This window comes from Tachypleus tridentatus, chromosome 8, assembly GCF_004210375.1.
Source record: "Tachypleus tridentatus isolate NWPU-2018 chromosome 8, ASM421037v1, whole genome shotgun sequence".
Lineage (NCBI taxonomy): Eukaryota > Metazoa > Arthropoda > Merostomata > Xiphosura > Limulidae > Tachypleus > Tachypleus tridentatus.
This window is the reverse complement of record NC_134832.1, coordinates 129,115,569-129,129,348: the sequence shown is the minus strand read 5'-3', so window position 1 is coordinate 129,129,348 and position 13,780 is coordinate 129,115,569. Positions and strand designations below refer to the sequence as shown.

Genomic DNA, 13,780 nt, shown 5'->3' with positions numbered 1-13,780 from the left:
TCAGTAATGAGTGCATGGAGGGGTAGCACTGTTGGTTGATCAGCATGTGCCCACCCTGTCTTTGCCACTCGACACACCCTTGGAGGCCGTAGCCATCCGTGTTTCCTTGGGTCATACCATCACTGTTTGTTCTCACCTGGAGAGACATATGATCAATCAGACCTTGATGCTCTCATTGAACAGTTGCAGTCTCCTTTCTTAATCCTGGGGGACTTTAATGGACATCATCCCCTCCAGGGAAGTGCTTTTATTGATAGGAGGGGGCACTCTGTAGAATGTATGCTCTATGATCACAATCTTTCTTTATTTAATACTGGTTCTAATACTTATTTTCATGCATCTAGTCAGTCCTTTACTGCTATTGATCTCTCAGTTTGCTCCCCTTCATTATTCTCCCTTTTTTCATGGAGGGTTGACAATAATCCATGAGGCAGTGATCATTTTCCTGTACTTTTGAGAGAGACTGGTCGTGGTTGATGCCACCCAACTGGCGTGCCCTGGTGGATGCTGGATCAGGCAGGCTGGTCCACTTTCACTGCTCTCGCAGAACTTGATCCTGCCATCTTTTGCCACCAATGGGGTATTCACCCTGATTCTGTACTCCGGATCAGTGAAGTTTTGCTGCCTGTTGTCCCTGAGACCAAGTTCTTGGGGCTTATCTTTGGCTGTAAGCTGATTTTTATACCACACATTAAGTGGCTATGTTTCAAATGTACAAGAGCACTAAACATCCTCTGTGTCCTCTCTTCCACCAGTTGGGGAGTGGATCGATGTTCTATGCTATAGATATATTGTACTCTTATTTGATCGAAACTCAACTATGGATCACTGGTCTATGGCTCTGCCAGACCCTTGACCTTAAAGATGCTGAACCCCATTCATCATCAAGGACTTCAGCTCTGCACTGTGGCTTTCTGCACCTCCCAAGTTAAGAGCTTAATCATAGTCTCATGAACCTTCTTTGCACCTTTGCCATTTGCAACTGCCTTTATTATATGCTTCGGAAACTTTGTTCCTTACTAAAGCATCCCACCTTGGGTTGTGTTTTCCTTCCTCGGTGGGCCATACTTTTTCAAAACAGACAATCTGCCATTGCTCCTTTTAGCCTTCGTGTCCAGGCACAGTTGGATGAATTGGGTCTGTCCTTGGATAACATTGTAGTATCCACTGGTCAGCCCATCCCCACCATGGCTTATTACAGTCCCCAAATGTGACCTTTTTTTTAAGTCATATGAGAAAAGCAGATACTCCCAATTGGAAGTACCTTCTTTTATTTGTTGAACATCTTTCAAACAATCTTTCCATTCCAGTTTATATGGATGGTTCCAAATCAGGTAACTCTGTAGACCAGCGGTGCACAAACTTTTTGAGTTAGGGGCCACAAACAGACTTCTTGTACCACTGGGGACCACAAGAAAGTGAAGATTAAAATCGTTCCACAGTTGTTTCACACAAGATGGACATCACATTTAAGAACACACAAATAACGATGACATCAAAGAGTTTGCACATTATTCTAAGAAATGTTATGATACGTCAACTGTCACAAAATCAATGGGGTGGATGGTGCTGCATGTCATCTACGAGCTTAGAAATGTCTGGCTTGATCTTTGACGTTAAAAGACGCAAGACTGCTTCCAGATGATCATCAGTTAGCTGACTGTGAGTGTAGTTTTTGTTCAATTTCATTTGCGAGAAAGACTGTTCGCAGCAGTACATGCTGCCAAACATGCTGGTGTGGACAAGTGTGTTCTCTTTTAGATTAGCAAATGTATCAGGCAACGTTTTGTAGAAGTCAAGTAAACTGTTTTCTCGGTAAATAGCATGCAGTTCATAAGATGCCCGGAGATCAGTAAGTTCGAGCTGATATTCTGCTGACAAGTCATCCACTGACACACTGAACAGATCAGCAAAAAGTTTCATCAACAATCTGCATTGGTCAAAGTCATGAAACCATAAGTTGAAGGATTGAATCAAGGTATCTAGCTTCCCAACATAAACTTGTGTGTCAATGTCCTGATTCTTCTGTAGCTGTGACTGAAAAGTGGGAAAGTGCACGAAGTTGCCTGATGCTGCTTGCTGCCGGAACAACTGCAACTTTGTCCTGAAAGCTGAGACGTGATTTGCAAGCTGACAGACAAGCTGATTTTTGCCTTGCAACTTCAAATTCAGATCATTCAATTGTTGTGTCATGTCGACCAGAAAGGTCAAATCAGCTTGCCATGCTGGATCTGTCATGGAAATCACTTCTGTGTCTTTGTTCTTGCTTCTGAGTAATTCTATCACTTCATCAATCAACTTCCAGAATCTTCTGAGCATCTTCCCCCAACTCAGCCAGCGTACTTCACATTGATACACAAGGTCACCATAGTCTGGATCAATTTCTTCAAGAAGACTTCAAAACTGACGGTGATTGAGCCCTCGTGATTTGATGAAATTAATGGTTTTCGTCACTAATGCCACCAGTACCTGAAAACCAAGCTCTTTACTGCACAGGTTCTCTTGGTGAATAATACAGTGCAACTTCACCAACTGTCTGTTCTGGTTTCCTCGATGCTTCATCAACAGTGCTACCAGCCCTCTACTTTCTCCAGTCATGGCTGATGCTCCATCAGTTGTCACACTTACCAGTTTCGTGAAATCCAATGAAACGCTACTACTACTACTCGAATAGAGCAGACCCAGTTGTCTGACCCTTCATGGAACCCATGCTGATTAGTTCCTCTGTGATATTAAACGATGACAACACACCACAAACAAAAACTAGTGCTGTTGAACTGATGTCAGTCGACTCGTCTGCTGCCAAAGAGATGTAGACAAAGTTGGCTGCTTTATTTGTAAGCTGCCTTGTTTTGTCTGCCAAGAGATGTGAAATTCTTCATTGAACTGTCATACAATTCAAAGCCACCGCCTGTAGCTTGCAAACTGCTTCTGGACACAACTTTTCCAATGCAGTAATCATACATTGCTTGACAAAATCACCATCAGTGAATGGTCGTTCAGATTTCGCTGTCATCAACAAAATATTGTAACTGACCTCACATGCTGTGCCTAAATCTGCTGACTGCTTTGAGTAAACGTTCTGCTGGTGATTCAGCAACTGCTGCACAAATCACGTTCTTCTGTTCGTGAACAAAACAGTATTGTGCAGTCCAATCATCATGAAACTGCCAGTTTGCATCGTCGACTTTGGATTTGGCCCACAGGCTGGACTTTATGCACCACTGTAGACTCTGCCATTGTTTGTTGCAGTTTGGGGGTTGTGCACAGAATCCCCTCTACAGCTTCTGTGTTCACTGCTGAACTGTACACCATTTCTCTTGCCCTGGATCATATTGAAGCTAAGAAGTACTCCAACTGCACTATTTATACTGACTCACTTAGTTCTCTACTGGCTCTGGAATCGCTTCACACCCTGTTTTTGCCGATATTCAAAACTGACTGGCCCATTTCCCTTTAACATCTATTTGTATCCAGTTTTTCAGGATACCAGGCCACGTTGGGTTTTGCAGGAACGAGCTTGCAGACACGGCAGCTAAATCTATTTGCTTTGGCACTATCACTGCTGTACCTATTCCATACATGGACTATGGTCATATATAGGCTGGGCTCCATGCCAGCTGGCAGTCTACTTGGAGTGAGCAATGCAAAAACAAGCTTTTTCAAATAAATCTCTGTATTGGACTTTGGCCGTCTTGCTTCCGTAAAGATCGGAAGGAGGAAGTTGTTCTAACCATATGTTTTTAAATGCTGTTTTGCTTTACCTTCATTTACTTTACTTTTACCTTTTTATCAGATGTTTGGTGCAGATAGCCTAGCTGCTTTGTGTCATAAAACTAAATCAACCAACCAACCATATGAAATTAAATATAGTCATATTGCTTTGGATTCAGTCAGTAAATCAAACTACCCTACCCACCCACTCCAAAAAATTATATTTACCAAAAAGTTTTGCCAACTTCAAAGGCATCTTCACGTCACTGAAGGGAGAAGAGTTATGACATTTATGAAAAGATGTTATGCACCTAATGCAGAAAAATCATGTGTTTATTGCAAATTTAAACACTTTTTATACCCTTATTTGAAAAGAGACTAGAAGATACAGTGAATGGTGTTTCTGATTTTAAATATTTCTGGGTGAGCATGCCTCTGGATCTTCCTAAAGGTATTGTGCCTAAAATATGGTGTAGTTATATGCCAGCACAATGTTGTACACTAACAGGATTACCTGCCTGATTCATTAGTATCACCCATTTACTCTTTAACATACTGAAAACCCTGCCTGTTGCTCTTTTCTGAAGAGATCTTAATATAACCTTTCCATCCCTGGAGTAATTTTAGTAGCTGTAGTTTGAACAATTTACAACAAATCAGTGTCATTATTCAGACAAAGCTCACACAATATTTCAAGTGAAGACTATTGAGGATCAACTAGTGACTTGTATAGATTGATAACTTCTTTTTTACTTGATAATCAATTTAAGTTGCATCATCTTGAACAGATCTTTATACATCACTTTTCCTTCTTGTGTAAGAAGACCAAAGCTGTACACTTTTATAAGTATTTGGTGGATCAGAGCAAGATATATTGATTATGTTTCTCATGAAGTTGCTTGATCCTAGAGACACTTGACACCTTGTAATTCAGAAGTTACTTTTTGTTTCATAAATATTTAACAGAATTTGAATTAATAACATTTTCTTTAATGATGTTTTTTGTGTAAATCACTAAGATTTTCTGTACTTAATCTTTACCCATAGAAAGGGATTTTAAAATTATAAAAGTTATTTATTTTATTATAATTTCTTCAATAAAGATATATGATTTAATATAAAGTTGTCAAAAGATTTGCCAACATTATGGTTAAGAATGTAACTGAAATGTATCTGAGGTAATTAACCACCTCAATACAAAAGTATCCAAATAATTAGTAGTAAACTGTATTTTAACAAAAATATTAATTATGGGACTTTGAAAAAATAAACTACATATTATGTATTATAAACATTCTCCATGATTTTATTACTCACTTGTGTTTAAAATTAAGTGTAGCGAGTAAATTTAGAAAAAGTAATTTTTTTACAGCATCCAATCAAGAGCAGTTTTCTTGATGAAGTCACTGATAGTGTTTCATCAAAAGTGAAAAGAAAATTAGGCTTACTAGAAGTTTCCAAAATGGTAAGTGTATCTAAAGAATTTTTAAAAAATGCACTTCAAACTAAAACATTTAGACTACTGATTGTGATCCACATACATATTCCATTATCAATTAAATTATACTCTATTAAGCCTGTATATGGGCTTGGTCATTCTGACCAGTTCTGTAATTTCCATGTAACCGTGAAACTACATAAACTACTGTAATGTTCTAAATTTGTATCATCATGAGTTTTAGCAAATTTTTATGTAAACATTACAAGCCTTTTGCAAACGGATATTGTATTTTAAGTAAATTGCTTTTACAAAACATTTATTCATTAATTTATGAATTCTTTATTAAGTAATTTTGAGTAAAGTGTGATTTTTCATGCCAAGAACAAAATTACTTGTGTTCACCTTATGGTTTTAATGTTTAATTTACATTACATATAACATCTACTTAATGAATATAATTTTTTTTTATTTTTCATAGAACTTTAAATTTGCTCTCTTATCTTAACTGTAATGAAAATAGCGAAAAAAATGTTGAAAGTACAAAATAACTGCAGATTCTGAAATACAATTACAATTTGTATTTTAGCACAGTCTTAGTTTTCTAAACATTTCCTATTTGGCTGATTTTGAATTTATTACTTCACAATGGCTTTTTGACCCTATCTCATGATATAACTGTCAAATATACACAGTAGTAAAACTTAACCAACCTACTGAAATACAAAGTATACAAGGGCACTGAACATTTTCCACATCCTCTCTTCTACCTCTTGTGGAGCAGATTCATTTTTCGTTCAAAACTGGACTATTTGTCTCTTATCTATGTTTCTACCAGGACCTTGGCCTTGAAAGATGTTGTACCCTATTCACCATCTGAGACTTCAGTCCTGAACAGGGTCTTTCTACACTTCTCCAGTTTAGAGTCTTTACACTGGGTTCCACTGGCTATACATTTTGGGGATATATACAGGTTGCCATTCTTCCCTTTGGTCTTTATATTTAGGTGTAGCTGACTTAGTTTGGTGTGTTATAGATTGATGTTGTTGTCTCCACTGATCAGCCCAACACACTATGTCTTATAACCACCTCTGCCCCTTACCTTTCTCTGTGTCATCTGAGGAATGTTAATACTTCCAATTGATTGTACTATTTTCATTGCCAAATATTTTTTGAACCATTCTTCCATTCCCAATTATACAGATGGTTTGAAATCAGTTAAGTCTATGAGATCTGCCATGGTTTGTTTTAGCTGGGTGGTTTCATACAAAATCCTCTCTACAGTTTTTGTGTTCACTGTCACTTTGTATGACATTTCTCTTGTTCTGAATGATATAGAAGCTATGCAGTACACTTACTGTATTATTTACACCAACTCTCTTAACTCTCTACTGGTCAGAGAATCGCTTTGTGTTAATTATCACCTTTCTCTCACAATAATCAACACTGGCTGGCCTATTTTTCTTCTATCTGCTATTCACATCCAGTTTTTCTGGATAACTGGCCATGTTGGTATTCACAGGAATGAGTTCGCTGACATTAAGTCAGTCTGTTCTGGTGCTGTCACTGTCGTGCTTGTTCTGTATATGAACTTCAGTACTGTATTCAAGGCTCAGCTTCATACCAGTTGGTAGTCATCTTGAAATGAGCAATGTCATAAGTTTTTCTAAATCAAATCTTCTGTTTCTCTTTAGCCGTCTTGTTTCAGTAAGAATTGGAAGGAGGAAGTTGTCCTGGCTAGGCTATGCACTGTCACAGTTTAATAATCAATAATTTTGTTTTATTTGGGACTGATCCACCAATATGTGACTTTTGTAACATTCAAGTCTCAATAACTTACATTTTAGTGTTGTGCTGTTATGAATCTGAGTGATGGTGCCATTTTAGAGATGCATTTTTCACAGGTGTACCTCTGACCAGACAATGTCATTATCAATGGTGACACTGTCAAACTTACTTCTGTTTTCAAATATTTATGAGACATTGGCTTTTGTAATTCTATTTAAGTTTTTTTAGCTGCCTTTGGAACATTATTTGGTTTTTAACTTTATTTTTAATTTGTATAATATTTTACTCTAGTATTTTTACCACTTATTTGCACAGATAGTATTGTTGCTTTGTTTCATAAACCACCAGTTGACAAACCAACCAATGAGAAACAATAGTTATGAAAGATGCGAGTGAATTTATGTACTTTATCTATAAAACCTTTTAATGATGGACAAATTCTTCTGTATCAAATAAGTAAACATCGTAATATAACTTGTTTGGAATATTCCTATTTACAAATGAAAATATTGTAACTTTAAAAGTTTAACACAGTTAATGATGGTGACATCTAAATCTAATTGGTTTGCTTTATTTCTAGCAGAAAAGTTTTTCTAGAGTGAGCTCTGGTATATATTAAGAAAACTCTGCCCAGAAAACATTAATAATTTGGTATAATAATATCTATATATCTGCATATCTTTACTATAGCCTGACTAGTAAGGTTTGCAATGTAAGGAAATTTTAGTCTAAATAGATAAAGATCTGCAACTTGTAGACAGGAGTTGACACTCATTGGAATTGTTTGTACCAGTTTGAATACATGTTGACCAAATTGCATAAATGTATTATTGAGTAAAAATTCCATGGCCTGTAAAAAATGTACTTGACAGAACCAGTGGTAATTTTCATAAGTGACGTGCCATATACAGTCCTGTGTTTACAGAAGCAGAAAAGCCATACACTTAAGTAAGCAAAAAACTAAAATTTTTCATCAAACCCTTTTATTTTATTAATAGGAAAACTGGTGTAAAGATTACTGAACTCAAAAGTTTATACTGCCATAGCTTCAAAGCTTTTAATTTTCTGTTAACATTAAACTGAATTACCATTGATTAATACTTGTTCTCTCTTACTCTCTTTTTTTTTATAATAACATTGTATTATTTCTTTAAAAGTTTGATGTAATTCAGACCATTACCTGTAATAATTGACATTTCCTTGGTTATAGTTTTTTATTGCTGTAATTGCTGTTATGTAATTTTAGAATCTAAAGTGATGTAGGTTTAACAATATTTCAGTTTTATTGTTTATGAACTTTTAATACCTGGATGTTTTAATGTATTTAAATTTGATCATGTCATGTTTTACACCTGGAAGATATAAAACAATATGCATTATATATGCATTTTAAAATAAGTTAGTATTGCCAATTACTCTGTCAATATTGCAGTATTCTACAGTGACTTATCAGACTTACTAAATGATCTGTATTTTGGTTTAAAAAAAATAGTACTGTTCTTTTGGATAAATTTTTTTCCCCTTCGTATTAAGATGCAAGATGAATAATCTTGAAAACTTCCCACAATTAAAAGACTGAGTAAACCATGTGAACAGAAATATTCAGATATTTCAGCTAATTATTAACATGTTAGAGGCAGAAGTAGGTTACATAAGCAGGTATTTACAAAAATGAAGATTTGAGCAGTACTCACTATGTTTGATTTGTTAAATTTAGTGATAACTCTGCAAATAGAAAAGATAGGAAGTTCTTAATTTACACTCTAGCTTTTCAGTATTGGTAATTTGAGTTTTTAATTCATAATCATAAGAAACTATAGTTGTTATATTTGAACATCACAAACACCTAATATCTACCAAAGCTGCAATCAACATGCCAGGTGGCACACAAAATTTGTTATTCAAAAACTTTGTTGTAAAACTTATCTTTAAATTAAGAAATTAATTAATGTATAATTCTAAAATTTGAATTATAATCTTCAATGTGACACCAAACTTACTGAAGTTCATTCATAAAATTAGGTCACTAAAAGTTTAAATGTAAGTCTACAAAGATGATGAAACCCCCTTTGACCCCTAACCATAGGAAGACCTGTTATATGCTAATTGTGTCTTCACAAAATGTGGTTGATTTTATTAAACATTACAAGGCTTTTGCACATGAAAAACCAGGTTTTTTTTAATAGAGTAATTTTTAATAGTTTAACCTACCAGGGTGAAAGGCTCACTTCTTACAGCCCTTACATTACTGGAGTGAACCACATGAGCTTTGTTCAACTGAGCAATACTATAGTTCACATTAATGTCCTGTATTTACTTACTTTATCATTCTAAAATTTAAAATTACTTTATTTAAACTATGAAACAGCCAATATTTAGCAGTGAGTACTATACTATAGTCCTGTGAAAAATAAACACTTGGGACAGGAAGAGTTTCATTTTATAAATAGGGTGAGTAGTGAATTTTAGGATAATAATATGCATGGTTTATTTTTTTCATTTTTGTGGCATTACTCATTGAAGAAGCAATTTACTTTGACAAAATGAACTTCAGTTTTTGATTACTGAAAAAAGATGTAAATATATCAGAAGTTTTGTTGAGATGATTCTAAAATTTTACGAAAATTAGTGATAATAGGTTAATAAAGTAATTGTGTTTTTATTTTATCAAATAACTTATTTTAATGAAATAGTGCACCCTAGGAAAAAACTGTGATTGCTATCATAATTACTTGACGAATTGAGGTTTCAGTTGTGATTTGTGTAAAGGATGTGTATTTGAATTTTGTACTTGTTTCTCAAGCGTTTTATTTTGATTTTAGTTTATTTGAATACATGTATCAGAGTTTTCCAACTTGAATTATTCTTGTTTACTCTCCTCTCCAGAGATTGATGGCTTCTGCAGTTTTTTATATGAAGCATGTGTTGATGATGTGAATGTTTCCATATTCCTTATGCATAAGTATTTAATTTCCATGGAAAAATTATTAATTTTTTGCTGATGCACTATATCAGTAAAGAAAATTAAATAGTAATATTTAGAATAAAAATCCCAGATTTTCAGTGATGAGTTTGAAAAGTTAACTCTACATGAACAGTCTTTACTTAAATGTATGTCATTTTAGGTCTTGCTGCTTTATAGATATATGCATCAAAATTCAACTTGTAATAATCAATAAAGTGAAAACTGAGACTTGAGACATTCAGTAGATCTAATGAACTAAGTAATTGACTTGACCACTACTGATTACTGAGTTTTTGTGCAGCCAGTTGAAGTCTTGCTATATTTTGTTCCAACAATAAAACTCGTGTATGAAATACTTTGAACTTCATACACACTTTCATAAATATATATAGTATAAGAAGAATAAAAGGTTGTTACATTTAATAAGTTTAGTGTTTCTTGCATTCTAATCTTTAATATGTTTGAAAACACCATAAGGAAATGGTATTTATAAGTTATGATTATGATGCGTGTGTGATGAGTTTTGAATTGATACAAAAAACATGTATTTCATAAAATTAAAACTATTGGAGAGGCTTACATTTGGCCTTTGTTTCTGGCTTATCTATCTCTAAGGATGAAATGGCACTTTTTGTGTTTGCTATGCTCATGAATCAGGTATGTGTTATTCTGTCTTTTTTTTTTTTAACTATATATTATAAATTCTCTTTGGTCATTCTACCTCTTACTGTTCAAACTGTGTACTGTCCCACGTCTGTATTGTCGTACTCATATTTTTGACACATTTGCTTCAGCCATTTTATATTTCATGATACCCAACATCTTCTTTTTCTCCTTAGGGTCTCCTCCTTCTCCTTCTTTTCTTTCCCACTATTTGTTCATTTTTTTCTATCTTTTCTCTCTCCTTATTGATGTTTGTCATTTTGACTCCAATACTTTTGATGAAGACCTCTATTCTTCTTTGTTTGTTACGTTAGTTTTAATTTTCCCCTTCTGTCTTTGTTCTGATTTTGTTGTTTTTGGTATTTCCTTAGTTAGGTGTTCCTATTCCTCCATTTTATATCTGGGTGCTTTGTCTTGTCTATTTTTTTTCATAGTTCTGGCCTTTGAGGTTGCTCCCAACCCTTTAGAATCCAGAGTTTAGATTTCTTGCCTGGAGTTTTTTTTATCATTATTTCCATGTTTTTCCAAATCACTGGTTAGTAGGTATTTGTGTCTGACATCCATACTCAAAAGTGATATTAAGTTACAAATTTTTGTTCTTATTCACTTGCTTATGTTTGTTGTTTCCCTCTTGCAAGGCTAGTTGTCACAGTTTTCAGAGGTTATTCTTCTTCGGAACCAGTCCTAGAATTTGGACCTGTCAGTGCCTACCTCTGTCACTTCATCTCCCAGTCTTCTTTCTTCTCTAGCAATTCTGGGGCTTTGTATGTCCCATCTCATCATTTCAATTTCCCTTTTTTCATACTTCACCTTCCTTATTGTTCTCTTTTCTATCCAGTTCTCACTGATCCTCTCTATCTTCATTATTAACAGGGGGAATTACAGAATCTGTCTCCCATTCTATTCTGGATTTCTATTCTAGTCTTTTTGTTGTCCCCATAAAGTTGGAGGTTTCTCACCCTGTAATTTCTTTATCATCTCTGAATCACTATTTTCATTATTCCTCAGTCCTGTGTGTACAGCTTTCTTGGTCTGTATTGTACCATCTCTTCCAGGCTTAGTTTAACTAAGCTACATATTTCAGATATCTTTCCCCGCATTCCTATTATTCTGTAGTTGTATGGCTTTTTGTGGAACCTGTCTTGGCAGGAACTGGCAATTGCTACCTATACTATTCTTTGGGAGCTCTCTTGTTAACTGAAATAATATTTCAAATATAGTTTCTTGTTTACCTGGGTGTTTAACTCGACTACTGCACATGTTGGGCTCAATCCTCTCCCTTGTGTATATGTGTTGTGGAAATTTTTCTGTACAATTCACATTTTTTATGCATTTGGGGATTCTTGCTTCTGTGGAAGTTCTGATTCCTCATAGTCATGTACACAAGCATCCCCTTTAATAGACTCTAGAATGCCCTGCATTCTCTTATCTACACCATATTCCTGGATATACTGATCCCTCTTTGGAGTAACTTTCATCTTTCCATTGATGTTTCTATTTCTGTATGGAAGGGGCAGAGAGTGTGTGTCTTTGTATTCTCATCCTTTTGTTTTGTTAGTTGCTTGTGGATCTTATGGTGATCTACTCTGACAATTATATGGTCATTACTTCAACCAATCACCAGGGAAACATCTGCTTCTGGCACCTGTGATTTCTATCTCTGAATTTCCTTTCTTGGACCTACAATTATTTTATTCACTTCACAACATGTCATGTCCTTGACATTTGTATCTGGTGATCATTCACTTTTCTTCTCTTGACAGGAACCATCCCACAGAATAGTATGCCAGGTAGTTAGGGTGCTTGACTCATGGTTTGAGGGTTTGAATTTCTATTCTACCAAATGTGTTTGCCTTTTCAGCCATGGAGGCATCATAAACTGATAGTCAATCTCACTATTCATTGATAAAAGAGTAACCCAAGAGTTGGCAGTGGGTGGTTATGATTAGCTACATTCCCTCTATTCTTTTACTGCTAAATTAGGGAAGGCAAACACAGATAGCTCTCCTGTAGCTTTGTGCAAAATTCAAAACAAACTCTTGGAGTAGTCCTTTCATCCTTTAATTATCTGTTGGATTTTTTTAAATTTTGGATCCCTCTTCAATACCTTTGCAACACCTAATTTTATGATTTCTCTCAGTTGACCTCAGCCATCCATTTTCATGACAGGGTGTTGCACCTTCATGTGGTAAAACCTGTCTGGTTCCTTGTCTGACATATGAGATTGCCCTGGTTTTTCATCCAGGGCTTGTCTGTTCTGCCTGATGCAGGTTATCATGGAGTATTGACCTTAAACTTCTGCCTCTTTCCAGGTAGTAATCCCTTTCTTTTGCACCATCTCCTTGTGTAACCCCTGTCCCATACAGGGACAGCCTTTGTATGGTTGTTTGGACATAATATTTCACTCTCTGAGCTGTCACTCTCCTGTTATTTGTATTATTTGACTCTCAAGACATAATTTCTTGTTTGTGGTCATCGTTGTTCAGACATTTATGCCTAAGATGTCTTCCCTCCTCTTTAATATAAGGACTTGTTGATGTTTCCAGTCCACATTTTTCTGTCAGAGTTTAGCTATTCAAGAATAAGATCAGATGTTCTCTTCTCTCTTCCCACTTCTATTTCATTTTCATCACTGTACAAGGATTTTAGTGTATTGTCTTTTGCATTCTGTACAGAGTGTCCATTGCTATCCATTTTTGTGGAAACTTCTCTTATCCATGTTTATTTTTACAGAATCTCCACCTCTCTAGATTTGTCCTTTTCTACTTTAACTGTTTTGGATCACCAATTGATCCATCTTGCATATTCTTCTTTGGGTAAGTCTGACCATAGGTATTTTTGCATCTCCTGCCAGTTTCAACATAGTACAGCCTCTTTTTTCTTTTCATTGTTTGTCTTTGGAGATCTCACAGACTGGTATGTGAACTAAACCATGCACTCATCCATCACACAGCCTGTCATTTCTGTGCAAAGAAACCTGCCAAAATGTGACTGTATCATCAGGTTTCAGAAATGTTTCCTGTAAGGATATACATAGAGGATGGTAGGAAGCAATCAGTGTTTTGATGTCACCCAGATTAGAACATAAACGTCGACAGTTCTATTATATCAAGGTGGCCATTTTTAATGGTGTGTAGACAAAATGGCTGGAGAACCCTTCTATTTACGACCATATTTTATTTTCTTACTGCCCTTATTTGGGGAAGGTCTAT

At 35.4% G+C, this 13,780-nt stretch overlaps 1 protein-coding gene across 3 annotated transcripts in view; it reads left to right on the top strand.

Annotated features, from left to right (window-relative positions):
* Positions 1-5,088: 5,088 nt before the first annotated feature.
* The window catches only part of LOC143223476 (zinc finger CCCH domain-containing protein 15 homolog), a 282,471-nt gene continuing 273,779 nt past the window's right edge, over positions 5,089-13,780 (top strand). For all 3 annotated transcript variants that reach the window (XR_013012927.1, XM_076451509.1, XM_076451507.1), the window contains exon 1: positions 5,089-5,179. The gene's annotated coding sequence lies outside the window, so the exon portion shown is untranslated. The remainder of the gene's footprint in view (positions 5,180-13,780) is intronic.